Genomic DNA, 15,541 nt, shown 5'->3' on the forward strand with positions numbered 1-15,541 from the left:
TTAAAAAAAAATTCAGAGCCAATATAAATAGTTCTTTTAAATTTTTGTAATTATACTGCTGCCTAGGATGAAAAATTACAGTTATGGTAATTATGAACATGAAGGCAACTGAGTTTATTTGTGATTATATAGTTGGGTGTTGTGAAGGTTATTACAGTCAAAATTTCTGCTTAAGTGCATATAGACTATTCATGTACATTTTAACATTTCACCATAGGGTGCTGAAGATCAAACTTACTATATAAATTTCCTTTTTAATTGATCCATTGCGTGATTCACTTATGTGAATCTATAATGAGATATTAACTTTAATAAATTTTAATCTATCATTTTTATAATTACATGAGGAATTTGAGGCAGGACATCCTACCTAATATTGAGTACTTCTGTATTAGATAAAACTAACAATACATCGAAAGAGAGATACAATACATTGGAAGATAGATAGAATTAAAGGAAAGGTGGGCATTTTGGCAGCCAGATAAATTTAGCTCTGACTCTGTGGTCTCTTTTCTAATTACTCAGCTTTTAGCACGTTAAAATTAGATATAATCTTCACAATGAGTCTTTGTGTATACTGTTGAACCAAATATTTCTTTCTCTTTCTTATTTACTTTTTATGTCTTCAGGTGGAGAAATTAAGTGTTATGTGTATGTGTTTTTTCCTTTTGCATCCACATAAGCATAATTTGCAAGCCTTTTCCACAGTGGAAATTAATTGTGATGGAAGCTAAAGTATTGTTTCATGCTAATTTTATAATGTGTATATACTGCAGAAGTTAGACAAAGGAACTAAGTTAAACAAAGGTCTAGAGCTACTGCCAAACCTAAAAACAACAATGGCACAAAGAAGAGAACAGAATGCAGAGTCCAAAGCCAACAAAATCCAAATGTAAATTTGCTGGTTGACAGGCATCACATGTAAATGGGCTTATTTTGGCAACTCCTGGAGTTAAAAATACAAAGGACATCACTTATACAAAAGCAAAAATAATTGAGGTTTTTTTTTCTTCTCTTTTTTTTAAGAAAATGGTCTTTCGAAATTTATGGTGGCCATTTAGTTTGTACGAAGAATGCTGCCTTTTACTTTTGTTAAAATCCATTTATTGTTTACTTAATCCCATTACTAGTGTACTGTGTTTCTTCATTTTCGTGAAAGTTATTTTGGGTGACATAAGAAGAAGACATGACCATTATGTCGAAAGTTTACTGAACACATTTTTTTCTAAGCCTTGGATTGGGACCTACAGTTAGAATCCTTTCTTGATATGTTGGCAACATATATTTAATATTCTGTTGTTAATATAATTGCCATTTTCCAGCCCTTGCCTGTGTGGCCATTTACTTGATATAACAAAAATACCTTTTACCTTATAGGAGGGAGTTAAATGTAAAATAAAGTGAATCCCTAGCTAGTTGTGGGTCTGGCTCATTTGTGGATCATCACGTGGTCATGGGTGAAGGGAGAAAAAAGGTAGGCAGGTTCCTTTGAAGAGATCTGGTAAAGGAATTTTTTAAAATTAGAGGAATGAAAACAGCATTCTTATATAATAGAAATAAAAAGATAATGGCTAAAAATAATGGACATCAGTTTTTGGTATATTCAAAAAATAATTATTTTTCTCCTCCATTATTAGATGTTGTTATTTACCTATTATAAGTATTATTTCTTATGAATTATTAGGTATACTTCTTTTTTATTGTGGTTAAAAAAACATATCACATGAGATCTACTGTCTTAACAAATTTTTAAGTATGCAGCACACTATCGTTAACTATCTGCACATTGTTGTACAGCAGATCTCTGGTACTTTTTCATCTTGCGTGACTGAAACTCTGTACCTATAGAACAACAGTTCCCCTTTATCCCCTCACCCCAGCCCCTGGCAACTCCCATTTTACCTTCTGCTTCTGAGTTTTCACTACTTTAGATATCTCATATAAATGGGATTATGAAGTATATGTCCTTCTGTGACTGACATATTTAGCATATTGTCCTCCCAGTTTATCCATGTTCCTTTTAAGGCTGCTAATAATATTCCACTGCATATATGTACCACATTTTCTTTGCCCATTCATCCATTGGTGGGCATTTAGGTTGTTTTCCACATTTTAGCTATGTAAATAATGCTACAACGAACATGGGAATGCAGATATCTCTTTGATATCTTGATTTCAGTTCTTTTGGACCTGGAAATGGAATTTCTGGATCATATGAGTAATTCTATTAATTTTTAGAGGAACCTCTATGCTGTTTTCCATAGTGAATATACCATTTTATATTCCCACCAATAGCGTACCAGGATTCCAGTCTCTCTGTATCTTTGCCAACATTTTTTATGTTCTGGTGGATATTTTGGGGTTTTTTTTAGATAATAGTCATCCTAATGAGTGGGAGGATGTATCTCATTGTGGTTTTGATTTGCGTTTCCCTGATAATTAGCGATGTCAAGCATATTTTCATATACCTCTTGGCCACTTGAATCGTCTTCTCCGGAGAACTTAGGTGTTCTTAATTAATTTAAGGCAATATTTAAATTAGCAAAATGTTAGTGAAGTGAAAGGTACTGAATTTCTGGAAATCTTCGTGATTGTGTTTGAATTGAGAGTAAATATTTAAATGAAATGGTATATGAAGTGTTAGGCTAGGATTAGTTCTGTATTTGTCCAATGACTGTCTTTAGTTTAAATTATGATTTTTAATTTTTTTTTTTTGGTGAGGAGACAGTCTCGCTTTTAGTTGCCCTGGTTAGGGTACAGTGGTGTCATCACTGCTCACAGCAACCTCAAACTCCTAGGCTCAAGCTATCCTCCTGCCTCAGCCTCTCTAGTGGCTGGAACTACAGGCGTGTGCCACTGCGCCCAGCTAATTTTTTCTGTTTTTCCTAGATATTGGGTCTTGCTCCTGTTCAGGATGGTCTCAAACTCCTGGCGTCAAGCAGTCCTCCCACCTCGACCTCCCAAAGTGCTAGGATTATAGGCGTGAGCCACTGAACCCAGCAAAAAAATTTGTTTTTAGTTATAAACTCATTTCAGAAATTTTGAAAAAGAGTGAAAACAAAGAAAATAATAATCCAGCTTTGCAACTGAAATTATTACTTTTTGCAGTTCCCTCCAGTTTTCCCCCTCATGCACTGTTTTTACATAGTTACCTTATTAAACATGCCTTTTGTGTCTTTTTTTACTTAAAACTGTAATGGAAAGAAAGTTTTTATTAAAAGAAGCTTAACAGATAAAAGATAGAAAGTAGTATGATTTTATACATTCAGATTGGAGACTTTCAAATTGGAAACAAAAAGAAACAGCTTTTGAATTAAATAGGAATGTGAAAAAACAGCGATAATAGGTGCTACTGCATTATTGAATATATATAATCTTAGATATGTGGACCTGAGTCAGAACATACAGTAAATCTGTATGATAATGAGCCGTATAACTACTATAAGCTCTATTATGTAAGTTTTAAATTTTTTATTGTTTAAGAATTTACTTATGGAGTCTTTAAGTTAAGTGAAGTTTAACACTTCTTACATTGTAATTTAATGATTATTTTTTAAAAATAAGTGAACTTTTTGTTCATCAGAGAAACTTCCAGGGCATACCTTCTACTTGTTGAATGAATCATCATGCTCAGAGAGAGTTCTGGATTTGTGACTGATTCACCTGACCTATTTTTGTTTGTTTGTTTTCTAGCTGTAATCCTAATTTTTTTTCAGTCTTTCACACATTTTTCTGGTTAAAATTATGTTAACTTTACTTTGAAGTAGAACTTTTCATTGTAACTTTTCAGTCACGTGTGATTTTCAAGTTAGTTTCTTTTTTTTTTTTTTTTGTTTGAGACAGAGTCTCACTCTGTTGCCTGGGCTAGAGTGCTGTGGCGTCAGCTTAGCTCACAGCAACCTCAAACCCCTGGACTCAAGCAATCCTCCTGCCTCAGCCTCCCGAGTAGCTGGGACTACAGGCATGCGCCACCATGCCCAGCTGATTTTTTTTCTATATGTATATTTTAATTGTCCAGCTAATTTCTTTCTATTTTTAGTAGAGACGGGGTCTCACTTTTGCTCAGGCTGGTCTCGAACTCCTGAGCTCAAACGATCCACCCGTGCTAGGATTGCAGGCGTGAGCCACCGCACCTGGCCTCAAGTTAGTTTCTTATAGGACTATTTGTAGGATGACATCTTCTGCTTGGAAAAAATTCAATATTTTCAAAGGTTCACAGTTTTGTTAAGTTTTGTGCACAAATACATACATGTCTTGAGGTCAGTGGACATAAAATGGAAAGAGGGTAGACATATCGGGAGAAAACTTCATCTGTTTTATTGACTTTAACTTGCTTGATCATTTGTGGTGTTGATGACCTACCATACAGAAGATATAAAAGGCAAAAAAGAGAAACTTGTTGGTGGGAGAGTGAATGACAAAGTATCTTCACTTATACCTTTTGCTAAGTGTTTATCGAAAAGAAATTATTCAGTTGTGGAAAACTCATAATTAGATCATTATAGAAAATGACATAATGATAATATTTTCTATCAAATGTTATCTTAATCTTTTAAAACAACCCAGTGAAGCAGGAGACTGTTTTGTGAGGGTAAGTGATTATAAACACTTAGAAATGACTGCATGCAAGATGCTTTCCAGGCACTTTATATGCTGTCTCATTTAGGTAGGCAGAGCCAATGTTACTGGTTTTCAAAAATTAGGAAACTGAGGCAAAAAAGATGTGACATTCAAGTCAGACAACTTGAACTATTTTTTGGACCTCAAATACTTTTCCTCCCATAACGCGAATACTATTTTTATATGTTTTTATTCTCGTAAAAGCAGGGGGGAAGATTGATTTGTGGTAAGCGTGAATATCTTCGTAGCCTGTGTACCCTTACAGAAGGGTGGGCTTAGGATTGTGTCAGTATTATACTCTATGGTCAGACTTTGAGGGATATCTTCTGTATCATTTACCATAAATAATAAATCATTCGTGTTTTGTTCTGTTTTGTTGTGTGACAGGTTATTACTCTATTGCCTGGGGCAATATTCAGTGGCATCATCATAGTTCACTGCAACCTCAAACTCCTGGGCTCAAGAGATACTCCTGCCCCAGCCTCCTGAGTAGCTGGGGCTATAGGCATGAGCCACCATGCCCAGCTAATTTTTCTGTTTTTCGTAGAGATGGGGATCTCACTATGTTGCTCAGGCTCGTCTTGAACTCCTGGGCTCAAGCAGTCCTTCCACCACGGCCTTCCAAAGTACTGGGATTACTGGTGTGAGCCACCTGGCCCGTTTTGTGGAGTTTTAAACACAGAGGTTCTTTGCTCCAGCAGGCTATCAATATTCCAGTCAGAGAGAAACTGGTATTTCAAGAGGCAGTATGACAACTGGGAAATCCAACTTAGACCCAGCCACTTCATTAAGCAGCAGATGCTCACCTCCCACAGTTTTCTTTAGTAGAAAGATTGCCACGAGTTCTCTAATAGTGGGAATGAAAAGGTCTTCCTTACAGTTTGAGATAGCTTACGCTTATTGAGCATTTTCTGTGTGACACACTGTGTACTAAGTGCCTTGTAAACAACGTCTCATTTAATTATCAGCCTAACTCTGTGAGTAATGTACTATTTATTATTAACCCCCATTTCATATGGAGGAAGAAACAGACTTAGATAGGGTCATCACATAGTTAGGAAATGTCAACACCAGGCATTGTACCTGAGTTCAGCTAACTGTAAAGCATATTTTTTCTGAGTCCTTCCTCCAGCTTTTGTAGTTACAGAGTTCACTATATTATGTTTGCTTTATTGACCTGAAAAGAGAAAGTCAGAAATTAAGTAGAGATATTGGATATGGAAGGACATCAGTCAGATTCACTGCTCTAATATTCTTAAGCTATGGGAATAAATAAATTAAAAGTTTAGAATATGTCAAGTTTCCTTCACACCATCAGTAAGTAAATGCCTTTCTCTAACTAAAAGCACACAAGGGAGAAATTGAGAGATTTTTCTGGGACAGCAGGAAATTTGGAAACAAACCTGATGAAAGATAGGAATGTCACTTTGAAGAGAGACTGGGAGAAAAGGGAGATCTGGGAATCAGATATATAGATATAGAATTGGGTAAATTAATGCAGTTCAAGCCTTTCTACTTTGAGACTAAGAAGAAGTAGGAGATGGGAAACAGTTCCTCTTTACATAGAGATATGTATGCAACTTAGAATTGAGTGTGTGTTCACTTGCTAAGTTGGCAAAGTACACAGACCTGTTTTCAGTTACTATGAAATCAAAGTGCAGTGCTTTTTTTTCCCCCCTTCTTTCTCCCTCCTAAAGCAGCTCTGAACAATTTATAAACTCATATTTTACACATCTTTCCCCCAGTCTTGTTAATGACATAATTGAGGAGATCAAAAAGCCAAGTCTAGTTCCCGATTGACAGGCAGAGACATCTAAACTGTATCTTTCATCTTTAAAAATTCTTTGGGTTGAAGGTTTTAAGGAGAGGATCTTGGTTTAACTCAGTCAAATGCCACATAGCAAACTCAGAGTGAATAGGTTCCTACTTTAGGAAATACTGCCAATTAAAAGTATTTTGCCAGCATTTTGCCTTTGACATTGCTTTTTCCAAAGGATTTTACATACTTGAAAGATACTCTATATGATACTTTAAACATTTTAAATGATGCTCAGTACTAAAGACAGATTATTTCATCATAAATCTATTTAGAGAATAAAATTGTGAGATTCAAGCCTCTCACCTGTATTTTAATGTTAGCATAGAAGGGGGTTCTATAAATAGTTCTGTTAAGTTAGGCTCTCTACTGTTCGTATCTTGGTTACCATCTTATTTTCAGGAAGGCTAAACAAGAGAATGATTTCATACACTTAAAACTACTCAATAATTATTTTTTTCTTAATAAAGATTCTTAATATAAGAAATTGTACTGGAGATAAATGAGCAAAAATTGGCTGACTTAGGGAGATCTCTGCCTAGAGCAGCAATTATTTTACTGCAGTATCACAAAAATATGAGAATAGAATTCTTGATATTTCACCTTTTGTCTCTATTTGGATTGTCAGAGATAAGAAATATTTCTGATAATTTTATAAACAAAATATCAGCCTCAGCTGAAAAACCATTTTTTCCTCTTGAATACTGAGTGTAAATTACATACAGTCATGTTTTGCTTAACAACAGGGATACTTTTTGAGAATGCACCATTAGGCAATTTCATTGCTGTACGAACATCATAAAGTACTTAACACAAACCTAAATGGTATAGTCTACTACTCATCTAGGCTATTGTTCCTAGGCAACAAACCTTACTGTGTTACTATACTGACTACAGTGCAGAGTTGAAACCAGTGGTAAGTATTTGTGTATCTAAACATTTTTTTTAATGTACAGTAAAAAAAAAAAAAAATACAATATTACAGTCCTGTGAAACCACTATCATATATGTGGTCCATGCAGCACATGACTGCATTTACATATGAATTTTCTACATATGACTTACATTAGATTTTTTAAAATAACATTGCATTTACCTCCTCACCCTTTAAATTTAGTTAATTTTCTGGGTGTAATTGGACAGACTTACGAACCTTAAGCTACCACTCATATTCCTCCACTGAAGTTTTAATTATGGTAGAGGACTAAGCCTTCTTTTCTGTCTTAGAAAAGGCATGCACTATCATTTTGGTAGTTTTTTTCAGTATATCACTTTGGTTCGTATCAACTTACGTTGTTAATGTACATAATTTGCTGCTATTTATTTGGCTTATATGTGTACCCCATATTCTCTGTGAACCCACAAGAAAGTGGGTAAAACAATATGAAGTAAAATTTATATACAGTGAAATAAATGGATCTTAAACGTACAGTTAAATAAGCTTGATAAATGTGTATACCTATAATCAGTACTCCAATCAAGAAACCTTTTCCTCTTCACATGGAGTAAATACAGTGGAGTGCTTCCTGGATTGAACACACAGCTCTTCCAGTCGCTGGGAGTGTTGGTGGATGACTCTTGCCAGTTGCTTTTCAAGAGTTGCCCTCTGCTGAAGAGAGCCATCTTGATCATGGTCATGCTCACTTTATTGGACCAACCTATATCCAGTGACTGGTCACTGGAGTGGTAGGGTGGAGGGGGAGGTATAAAGGCCCCCTTGCTGCAATTTGGGACAGTTCTCAAAGGCCATCCCAGCTCTAGAACTTCCTATGTGATAAAGTGAGGAAGGCATTTGTTACTTCTATAGCATAATTCAGCTTCTCCCTCTACCCCTTTGGGCTTCCTTCAACTATTCATAGGTGTTGGACATGAGGGCATTTCCCAGTGGACTTCTTTTACATAAATACCCATCTCAGAGTCTGCTTCCCAGAAATCCTAACCAGCAACACTCCAGAAAGATCTTCCATGCCTTCTTCCAGTCAATCCCTGTCACCCCAAACAAACATTATTTTGATTTTATCACCATAGATTAGTTTTGCCATTTTTAGAATTTCATATTAAATGGAATGATATAGTATGCCTTCTTTGTGTCTGGTTTCTTTTGCTTGAAAGACTCATCCAAGTTACTGCATGTAATAGCAGTTTGTTCTTTCTGTTGCTGAGTAGTATTCTGTTGTATGAATAAACCATCATATATTTATCCATTTACGTATCTATAGACATTAGGACTGTTTTTGGCTGTTATGAGTAAAGCTGCTATAAACAGTCTTGCATAATTCTGTTTGTGGATATACATTTTTATTTCTCTCGGGTAAATACAAGTGGGATTTCTAGGTTAGAGTATAGAAGGATGTTTAACTTTCTGGAAAATTGTCAGAGTTATAGTTATCCAAGTGATTACCAGTTTATACTCCCACCAGCAATATATGAAAGTTGTTCTTTATTCTCTCCAACACTTTGTACTTATTGATATTTTATATTTAGTTTTATCATATTACTATTTTTTTCTTTTGTGCTATTCTTCCCTTTCTAACTTCTTTTTGATTAATCAGATTTTTTTGTATTCCATTTTAATTCCTCTAATGCCTTTTTAGCTGGACCTCCTTTAGTTATTTTTAGGGGGTTCACTAGGGATTACAGTATACACTCAGAGTTTATATTTTCACAGTCTACTCAGAGTTTATATTTTCCTATGTCAATATAAAATTAAGAATCTTGAAAAATATTATTCTGTATACTCTTTCTTATTCTTTGTCATAAAATTGTCATAAAGCTTTCAAAACAACTTTATAGTTTCTTCTTTAAACAATCATGTGCATTTTAAAGAAAATAAAGGAAAAAAATAGTCTTGTCTTTACTCACATATTTGCTATTTGTATTCTTTCCTTTTTGTGGTTCCAAATTTTATCTGGTATCATTTTCCTTCTGCCTAAAAACTTTAGTATTTCTTATAGTTTGTATTTCTGGTCAGTGATTCTGAGGTGACATTCCCCCACCCCCACACACCGCCCCTTTGAGCACTTCAAGGATTTCATTCCGCTGCCTTCTGGCCTTTTTTGTTTCTGATGAGGAGTTAGTCTTTGCATCATTTTCCCCCTGATGTAATTTGTCTTTTTTCTCTTTGGTTGAATTCAAGATTTCTTTCTTTACATTTGCACTTTAGAATTTTGACTATTTGTGTGCATTGGTGAGGTTTGCTTTTTAAAAGTTCTCCTGCTTAGAGATTGCTGAGCTCATTAGATCTGCAAGTTGATGTTTTTCACTGATTTGAGGAAATTTTTGCCAGATTTTTTCTCTCTCATTGATTTTTGGTACTCTAATTACACATAATTTAGACCTTTTAATATTGTCTAGCCTTAACTGAAGCTCTGTTCATCTTTTTCAATATTTTTGTACTTTCATATTGAATAATATTTATTGGTCTGTGTTCAGTTTCACTTAACCATTTCTTCTCCTTCAGTCCATTGTTGAGCTTACCCAATTTTCATTTGAGATATTGTACTTTTCAATTCTAGAATTTCCATTTCTAATAATTTTCTCTGCTAAAAGTCTCCATCTGTTCATTCATTTTGACCGTCTTTTTATTAAATTGCTTGAATATTTGTAATAGTTGCTTTAAAATCCTTTTCTGCTATTCCAACATCTGTGTCATCTTCGGGCCTGTTTATATGGGGTGCTTTTTTACTGGACTAATGGTCACATTTTTATTTTTCCACGCATCCAGTAATTTTTTAATTTCATATTGGAAAATGTAGAAAATATGTTACGGAGATTTTGGTTTCTGTCAATTTCTCCACAGTTTTGTTTTTCTCTGCTAGGTAGTTGTTACTGGTTGACAACCGGTAGCTTGGTTTTATGCTTTGTTAAGGCAGGTCTATAGAAAGCCCAAATTATTTACTAAGCCCTTCCAATTAGTCTCTTCTGTGGTACCCAGCAGCTGAAATCTGTGCTCAGTTATTTTAGCCGTCCAGCTGTTGCTTTCATTTGGGCTCCTTATATTCTCCCTGACATTTACGTTTTTTAGAGTTCAGCCAAGGATTTGAGGGAAGGCTAAATGTAAATTTTTGGACCTTCCCCAACTGTGGCTTTCTCTTTTCTGTGTTTCCCCTCCTTAATTTCTAGCCACATTTGGCATTCTCAAATTTTATCTTCTGGCTCCTTAAGCAAAGAAGACACTGGCTTTCTGCTCGTGCAGCTACCACATGCCATGTTGACTGGGGAGTGCCCTCATTGGACAAACCATATGGATTTGGATCTTACCCAGAGTCTGGTTTTCTTCTTTCACTGATCAGGTCCTTTCCAATTCTTTCTACTTTTGTTCACTCTCTTTTACCTTCAGATAGTTGTTTTTAAAAATTTTGTCCACAATTTGTTATTTTCAGGAGGATTAGTCCAATATAAGTTACTCTACCATTACAAATCATGATTTTTTTGGACTAGAACTTTGAGGATACAAACTGGCTCTCATTAGCATTTTGAATACAGTATGTTATGGCTGCTTTTTAAGTATGGGTATTTTACCACATCTGATATAATTTGTGTGTCTGAAGATCTCAATTCTATAAGTTTGCAAATTGATGATTTTTTAAGTCAGTAATTCAGAATGATGCTAAAATAGGCTTACTTTTATATAGTCGTTTATATGAAAAATGCAGAGAAACCCTTAGAAAGCTTTACCTTATTACATTATCTGTTAGGATTAAGATTTTTCTGAATTGTAGTAAGGAGACTTACCCCCTTAACAATTTTTAAATTTATAATACAGTATTATTAGCTATAGTAACAGTGTTATACAGTAGATCTCTAGAACTTCATCTTGTATCACTGAAATATCTATATATTGATGTATCTATTGAATAGTTCCCCATTTTCTTCTCCCTCAGCAACTGATTCTCTCTGAATTTGACTGTTTTAAATACCTTATAAACGTGAAATTATGTAATATTTGTCCTCTGTGACTGGCTTAAACGTGAAATTATGTAATATTTGTCCTCTGTGACTGGCTTATTTCACTTAATATAATGTCCTCAGGGTTCATTCATGTTGTAAAATGTAGCAGAATTTCCTTCTTTAAGTCTAAATAATACTCCATTGTGTGTATATACCACATTTTCTTTATCCATTCATCCATCAGTGGATATTAGATTCTTTCCCTTTGTGAATAATGCTGCAATAAACATGGGAATACAAATATCTCTTTGAGATCCTGATTTTAATTTTTTTGGATAAATACCCAGAAGTGGGGTTGTTGGATCATATGGTGGCTCTGTTTTTTAGGAAACCTCCATACTGTTTTCCATAGCAGCTGTACCATTTTACATTCCCACCAATAGTGTACATAGATTCCAGTTTCTCCACATCCTGATACACTGTTTTTCTGTGTATGTGTGTGTGTGTGTGTGTGTTTACGTGCGCATTTTAGTAGTAGCCATCATAATAAGTATTAAGTGTCTATCTTGTGCTTTTGATTTGCATTTCTCAGATGATTCATGATGAGCATCTGCTGGCCATTTGTGTGTCTTTTTTGGAGAAATGTCTATTCAAATTCATTGCTCATTTTTTATTTGGCTTATTTGGGTTTTTTTTTTTTTTTTTGCTATTGAATTGTAGGAGTTGCTTTTATATTTTGGATATTAACCTTTTATCAGATTTATGGTTTGTAAGTGTTTTCTCCCATTCTGTAGATGGTCTTTTCACTCTGTTAATTATTTCCTTTGCTGTGCAGAAGCCTTTTATTTTAGTATAGTCTCATTTGTCTGTTTTTGTTTTTGGTGTTGCATCCAACAAATTATTGCAAAGACCAGTATCATGAAGGTTTCCCCCTATATTTTCTTCTGGATGTTTTACAGTTTGGGGTCTTACGTTTAAGTTGTTAATCCATTTTGAGTTTAATTTTATATAGGGTGTGATATCAAGGGTCACTTTCATTTTTTTGCATGTGGATATCTAGTTTTCTCATTGCCATTTTTTAATGAGACTATCCTTTTTCCATTGTGTATTCCTGGCACCCTTGTCAAAGATCAGTTGACCATTTATGTATGGATTTATTTCTGAGCTATTCTGTTCCATTGGTCTAAGTCTGTCTTTATGATATGACTTTATGTCTGTGCAATACTGTTTTAATTACTGGAGCTTTGTAATATATTTTGACATTAGGAAGTATGATGTTCCTACATTTATTCTTTCTCAAGATTGTTTTGGCTATTTGGGATCCTTTGTGGTTCCATATGGATTTTGGGATTTTTTTTCTATTTCTATAAAAATTCCAGTGGGATTTTCCTAGGGATTACATTGAATCTGTAGATCGCATTGAGTAGTATGGTCATTTTAACAGTGTTAAGTCTTTCAATCCATGAACATGAGATATCTTTGCATTTGTTCATTTGTAATTAATTTTATAAATTTTTTTCATCAGTGTTTTATGGTTTTCATTATACAAATCTTTCATTTCCTTAGTTTATTCCTCAGTATTTTATTCTTTTTGATGCTATTAAAAATGGGATTGTTTTCTTAATTTCCTTTTCAAATTGTTCACTGATAGTGTATGGAAATACAACTCATTTTTGTATGTTTATTTTGTATCCTGTAACTTTACTGAATTTGTTAATTGTGTGTGTATAGTCTTAAGGTTTTCTACAAAGAAAATTACATTATCTGCAAACAGATAATTTAACTTCTTTTCCAGTTTGAGTGCCTTTTGTTTCCTTTTCTTGCCTAATTGCTCTGGCTAGGACTTATAGTACTGTGTTGACTAGAAGTAACCAGAGTCAAATGCTTTTCCTGCATCTTTTGATATGATCATGTGATTCTTATCCTTCAATCTGTTAATGTGTCATGTAATGTTAATTATTTTTCTCACGTTGAACCACTGCTTGCATCTCAGTGATAAAGCCCACTTGGTCATGGTGTATGGTCCTTTTAGGATTCTGTTGACTTTGGTTTGCTAGTATTTTGTTGAGAAATTTTGTGTCTGTGTTCACCAGGGATATTAGCTTTTATTTTTCTTGTAATATCTTTATGTAGCTTTGACGTAAGGAAATGCTAGTTTCATAAAATAAGCTTGGAAGTATTCCCTCCTCTGAATTTTTTTTGAAAGATTTTCAGAAGTATTGGTGTTAATTCTTCTTAAATGTTTGATAGAATTCACCAGTGAGGCCATCTGGTCTTAGGCTTTTTTTGTTGGAAAGTTTTTGATTCCTGATTCAATCTTCTTACTAGTTATATGTCTGTTTAGACTTTCTATTTCTTCATGATTCAGTCTTGGTAGGTTTTATGTTTAAAGAATTTAATTTTTTTCCAGGTTATCCAATTTGTTACCATATATTTGTTCATACTAGTCTCTTATAATCCTTTCTATTTCTGTAGCATCAGTTGTAATATCTCCTCTTTCATTTCTGATTTTATTTATTTTAGTCTTCTCTCTGTTTTTCTTAGTCTAGCCAAGGGTTTGTTGATTTTGTTCATCTTTTCAAAAACCAATTCTTAGTTTTATCAATTTTTTCCTACTGTTTTTCTGTCCTCTTTTTCATTTGTCTTTGCTCAAATCTTTATTATTTTCTCCCTTCTGCTGTCCTGGGGCTTAATTTATTCTTTTTCTAGTTCTATTCTTTCTAGAGGTGTAAAGTTAGATTGTTTATTTGAGATTGTTCTTTTTAATATAGGCATTTATTGCTGTAAATTTCCTTCTTATACTGCTTTTGCTGCATCCCATAGAATGCAGAATAAACTGCTATTGGTATGTTGGGTTTTTGTCTTCATTTGTTTCAAAATATTTTCTAATTTTGTTTTTGGTTTCTTCTTTGACCCATTGGTTGTTTAGTAGTGTGTTGCTTAATTTCCACATAATTATGATTTTTCCAGTTTTCTTTTTGCTGTTTATTTCTAATTTCATTCCATTGTGATTGGAAAAGATACTTGGTATGATTTCATTCTTCTTAGATTTGTTAAGACTTGTTTTGTGACCTAACATGTGATCTATTTTGGAGAATGTTCCATGTGCACTTGAGAAGAATGTATATTCTGCTACTGTTGAGTGGAATACTCTATATACGTGTGTTAGGCCCATTTGGTTTGTACTGTTGTTCAGAGTCACATGGTTTTGTGCTTATTTTTGGACCATTTTGTAATTTCGCTCCTTATAGGTTTGGATGGTAAAGCAACTGAAGTGTATATAACTTGAAAAACTTCAGGAATGGCAGGAGAACTCACTGATAGACTCTTCATTATTTAATAAAACATTTCCCATCCCATAAAGATCTCTGTACACTTTTGCAGTCAACCCTCTACCTGAGAAGCAACTACAAACTTGATTTTTATCATCATAGTTTTGTTTTCTTCTGTTTTAGATTGGCATATATATATGGTTTCTTACACCCAGCATAATGTTCTTAAAATTTATGCATGTTGTTACATGTACCACCAGTCTGTTTCTTTGTATTGCTGAGTCATACTGTATTGAATTGTGTATTATGGTTTCTTAATCCATTTTAGTGTTGAGGGTCAGCTGGATTGCTTGCAGTTTTAGCTAATATGAATAAAGGTGTCCTTAACATTCATGTAAAACTGCAGTCCCTAGTACTTGTCTGTGGCCTGTTAGGAACCTGGGCTGCACAGCAGGAGGTGAGCAGCCATGAGGGAGGGAAACTTCATCTGTATTTACAGCTGCTCCCCATGCCTGGCTCACATCACCGCCTGAGCTCCGCCTCCTGTCAGATCAGCAGTGGCATTAGAGTCTCATAGGAGTGCAAACCCTACTATAAACTGTGCATGTGAGGAATCTAGGTTGCATGCTCTTTATGAGAATCTAATGCCTGATGATCTGAGGTGGTGATGCTAGCACTGGGGAGTAGCTGCAAACACAGATAACCATTAACAAAGAGGTATGACTGCACAATAAATGTAATGTGCTTGAATCATCCCAAAACCACCCCCACCCCACCACTCCATCCCAGTCTGTGGAAAAATTGTCTTCCATGAAACTGGTCCCTGGTGCCAAAAAAGTTGGGGACCGCTGATGTAAAAGGCTCTTTGTGAGTGTATTTTTTTATTTTCTCCCTATCTTGGGTAATTTTCTAGAGGTAGAATTGTTGTGTCATAGGGTTATGT

General features: G+C 34.5%; 1 protein-coding gene across 2 annotated transcripts in view; it reads left to right on the top strand.

Annotated features, from left to right (window-relative positions):
* Positions 1–15,541, top strand: part of TCF12 (transcription factor 12) — a 349,621-nt gene that overhangs the window by 106,849 nt on the left and 227,231 nt on the right. The window lies entirely within an intron of this gene.

Source organism: Propithecus coquereli, unplaced genomic scaffold, assembly GCF_000956105.1.
Source record: "Propithecus coquereli isolate 6110/MARCELLA unplaced genomic scaffold, Pcoq_1.0 Scaffold57, whole genome shotgun sequence".
Lineage (NCBI taxonomy): Eukaryota > Metazoa > Chordata > Mammalia > Primates > Indriidae > Propithecus > Propithecus coquereli.